We start from the raw sequence: 5036 nt of genomic DNA on the forward strand, positions 1-5036 counted from the left end.
TTACAATGTTTCTATTATACAATTCTCAAATATAAATGAAGTATAATTTGCAGGTTCATGAATAAATTAATAATTTACTTACAAAATCTCTATTTAACAATTTTCATATATTTCCTATTCATACTTCTGCTATCTCTTGACTTTTTTTTACTAAAATAAATTTGTTCTGTTTAAATGTCTAATTCTGTGGAATACAGATAATTTTGCAAAGAAATATATAATATCAGCCGGTAAGGTAATCCCAGCAAGTCTCATCTCGTCAGCAAGAGTTCTTATACAATTAATTATTTCCTGTTCTTAATTTTTCACCATGGACAGCTAAAAAGATTTTTCTCATCTTGCTTAATTGGGAAAAAAAAAATCTGAGGGTACATGAAGACCACCTCTGTTCATTACATCTAACCAACATTTATCATCTGCAGCAACACCTGACCTTTGTTCTCCTTATTCAGGATATTTCAATGATTTTTTTTTTTTTTACTGAATAACCTCCTATATACCTCGAAGATTTCTCCTCTGTTACCGAACTAAGTGTACTTGCAGGTATTTCAGTTTATTCAAGAATATCATCACCTTCTATCCATGACTCTTGATTAAATTCACTATCTCTTAAGATGAGACTGGTAAGACAAATTTCCAAGGCAATTTCTCGTTCTTTATCTGATATTTTCCCATGTGTAGATGAACACTTGGACACTAATGTATTAGACAGGCAGTCTTTGTTTTCATTGCATCTAGTACTGTTACACTTTTCACTTATCAGGGCTACTTCTTTCCCTAACAAATATTTTTTCAGTCTGTATTTGAAATTCACTGCTGAAGGATGATCATGTGGGCCACTCATCTGCCTAATACAAGCAAATAAATGTTCCAGACTGTCTTGATTAAGCCTCCTTGTTAGGATATAATCGACTTCATAAGACGTCTTGAGCATTTCAAACAAGCCTAGAAGAGAGTAGTAAGATGAAATTATTCCTTTTTGAAATTGATAGATTTTTTTTTTCTAGTAATCCATTGATTTTGTTACTGAAAACTTTTATCACTCGCATTTTTGACATGATGTCAATCATTTTGTTCATAACACTTGTCAGATACTCCAAATTTATACCGAAAGCACATCGAGTAGATTGGTCGCCTTTCATGGATGAAGTATTCATAATGTCAAACCATTCATCCATTAACAATATGAAATGACCTGTTGCTTCCCATTCATTATTATTGAAAAGCCCCCTTTTACCTAGAAAACGATGACCGGTAATTTTACTCCCGTTAATTTGATTCCGGTAATTTGACTGCCGGTAATTTGACTCCCAGTAATTTGACTCCCGTTCAATTTGATCCCCGGTGATTTCCCTACCACTTTTCTTTGTTCATTGAATATATGACTTTTATTCAAGAAATATAGATAAAGAAAACAAGCAGATATGCATTAACTATTTTAATAAAAACAAAATTGAAGCTATTGATACGTGCTCTTTCAAAATCCATCATGATGGTTACAGGGTTCATTCTCGGCCGGAATTCCGTAAGCTTGATTTCCCATTTTCTGTAAGTCTTGGATCCGTTGGCATTTTGTTTATGTTTCTCATATATATAGTTCATGTCATGCACAAGTTTCTTTTCTCCCCGGTTAGTGTTAAAAACATAAGGCATGGTGACTGTATATTTCCTTTAAAGTAATAACCAAAGAGGTATGATGGAAATCTTGGTAAACCTTTAAGAGTGCAAAAGCACACTACGATGAGGTAGAGATAGTCTCCATATAGCGATAGTTTAAGTCAATTAATTAGCATGCATGCAAACTAATTAGTGTGCATGTAAACAAGCAATTCTACTACTAATATGATGTACTATTTGCTTGTTTACTGGTTCGTAAATTTTGCTTTCCTTTTACTATATTTTTTTGAGAAGGTAAATGATAATTTTTTTATTTTGTTTTATTTAATTTTATTTATAATTTATTCTTTTCTAATTTTGAGGTGTTAAATGCAGATAATCACAAAATTGAGACCTATCAGAACCTTTTTTCAGATAGTGGGAGTGAAATTAATGGGAGTCAAATTGACCGGGATTCAAATTATCGGGAGTCAAATTACTGGAGTCAGATTACCGGGAGCCAATTTACCAGGAGTCATTTTACCTAGAACCCTAGAAAACTAAGAGCATTACCGCAACTTCTTGACAGCAACTGTGCAGCATATTTAACACGCTGATGTTCTGACCCTTGCACGTTTAAGTGAATCTGACTTATTTTGTAAGCCAATCCATACTTTGTTTTAGATTCCATCACCATTTCTTCTATCGGATAATCGAAAATTCTATCTCCGTTTGGAAACGTGAACCCAAAATCAAGAAGATTATTCCTGACTAACTTGAGTAAATAAGGAGCATCTGCAAAAGGAATATTTGTCTGCCTGCACATGGTTTCTGGATAGATGTTTTCCTACATAAAGGGTCGATTCCAAATTTTTTTACATAACCTAAGATTGCAGGGCCCTAAATCATGCACTATTGCCACCACTGGATAACCTGCGTAGTCCACTTCCTTTATCAAATCAATTATTTCTTCCTGCATATTGGATTCGTCAAAATCAAAGTATATTGGTTGTTTCCATTTACTTATCAACACTCTGAACATTACCACTTGCACTCTCATATTTGATTTTAATGCTCACCATAGGGAGTGGTTAAGTTCTATCTCTCCTACCGATCGCCATGGCTTAAGAGCTTTAGACTTTGCCTCTGAATCAGGCTGTGAGCAAATCATAAATGAAGCTACTCACAGGTCTGGTAATTGCTTGGACCTTGTATACACTGACTCCCCTGGCGTTATAACTAGTAAGGTTGGTTCTCCAGTCGGGACATCTGATCATGCCTTGATCTCATTATTAGTGAAGACTGAGCAGCCAGTCCCTGATATATCATATTCTTGTAAAATTTATATGAAATTCCAAGCAGACTGGAATGGGATTTTGCATGATCTTTTGTGCTTGAATTGGTCACAATTATATAATAGTGTAGATCCTGTTGTCCCTTTGAATGAGAATCTAGTCAACATAATTGATAGGTGTATCCCTTCTTGTGTGCTAAGGTACCGAGTGAAGGACAAACCGTGGTTCAATGATGATTGCAGACGTGATTATTTAGAGAAGCAGGAGGCCTATCACCTTTGGAGCGGTAACAGATCAGATTTGACCTGGAACAACTATAATTAGCTTCAAGCTTTAGCTCAGAGAGTTTATGCCTCAACTGAAAAGGAGTACAACTTAACCATAAAAGAAACACTTTCTGGTACAACTCAGGAACATAAATGGTGGTCTACAATTAAATCTGCACTCCTTGGTGTAGATGCAACAGTTCCTCCTTTACTTAAACCAGATGGCTCAGTCACTCACTGTCCAAAGGAAAAGGCAACCCTTTTGGCTGATGTTTTTGACAGTAAACAGAGTAATGAAAAACTTGAACTTCCTTATTCCTGTTTTCATGAGGCTAAACTAACTAGTTTAGCTTTTAGATCTCGTGAGATTAAAGCTCTGTTGGTGGACCTTGATGCTTATGGAGGTGTAGACCTAGATGGTATTTTTACTTGTTTTTTTTATAAAGACAACAGATTTCTTAGCTCTAAAGTTATCTGTTATTTTGCGCAAGTTAGCAAGAAGAGGAGCTTAGAGCACTTGTTGGAGAATTGGTAATGTTACTCCTCTATGTAAATGTGTTTGTGGTAGCTCAAGTCCCACTGATTACCACCCAATTTCCATAACTCCCATATTATCTAAGGTTTTTGAACGTCTTCTGGCAAAACGTCTTAATAAGTTTGCTGAAGGTAATCATCTACTCCCTAGTTTGCAATTTTGTTTTCGTAAAGGCCTTGGAGCATGTGATGTCCTTCTTACAATCTCCAATGCTGTACAGAAATCCCTTGATTGTGGTCAGGAAGTTCGTATGATTGGCCTTGATTTTAGTGCTGCCTTTGACCATGTTAATCATGAGGCCCTTGTTTTCAAACTGAAACAGTTGGGAGTGGGTGGGTCGTTTCTTAGCATTATTATTGATTTTTTTAAGTAATATATCTCAAAGAGTTGTTGTTGATGGGCACCATAGTAATTATAGGAATGTGATATCCGGTGTTCCACAGGGTAGTGTTCTTGGCCCATTACTTTTCATACTATATACACATGACATGTGGTTTGGCTTAAAAAACAAGCTTGTTGCATATGCAGATGATGCTACTCTCTTTGCATCAATTCCATCCCCTGAATATAGATCTGGGGTTGGTGAATCCCTTAATAGAGATTTAGCTAGAATTAGTGCATATTATGGGGTATGAAGTTGAATCCTAACAAAACTTAAAGTATGATTGTAAGTAGGTCAAGGACGGTGGCTCCTCAACATCCCGATCTCAGTATTGATAATGTTTCTTTAAATTTGTACGACTCTTTAAAAATTTTAGGTGTGATTCTTGACAGCAAATTTACTTTTGAGAAACATACAAGGTCTGTGTCTTCTTCAATTGCAAAAAAATAGGCTTATTTAGAAAGTCTTTCAAGATTTTCGGTGATCAGTCTATTCTGAAGAAGTGTTTTAATTCTTTCATTCTACCTTGTTTTGAGTATTGTTCTCCTGTCTGGTCTTCAGCTGCTGATTCTCATCTTAATTTGTTGGACAGAAACTTACGGTCTATCAAATTTCTTAATCCTGATCTAGATATTAATCTCTGGCACCGTCGTTCAATTAGTTCATTATGCATGTTGCATAAGATTTTTCCTAACTCTGACCATCCTTTACATTCAGATCTCCCTGGACAATTCTATCCTGTTCGTAATACTAGGCAGGCAGTTTATTCTAATAGCCAGGCCTTCTCCATCATGAGGCTCAATACTACCCAGTACTCTAGAAGTTTTATTCCAGCTTCTACCAAGTTGTGGAATGATCTTCCTAATCGGGTAGTTGAATCAGTAGAACTTCAAGAGTTCAAAGTTGGAGCAAATGCTTTTTTGTTGACCAGGCGGACATGAGTCTTTTTATAGTTTATTTAT

The sequence above is a fragment of the Palaemon carinicauda genome, chromosome 10 (genome assembly GCF_036898095.1).
Source record: "Palaemon carinicauda isolate YSFRI2023 chromosome 10, ASM3689809v2, whole genome shotgun sequence".
NCBI classification, from domain to species: Eukaryota; Metazoa; Arthropoda; class Malacostraca; order Decapoda; family Palaemonidae; genus Palaemon; species Palaemon carinicauda.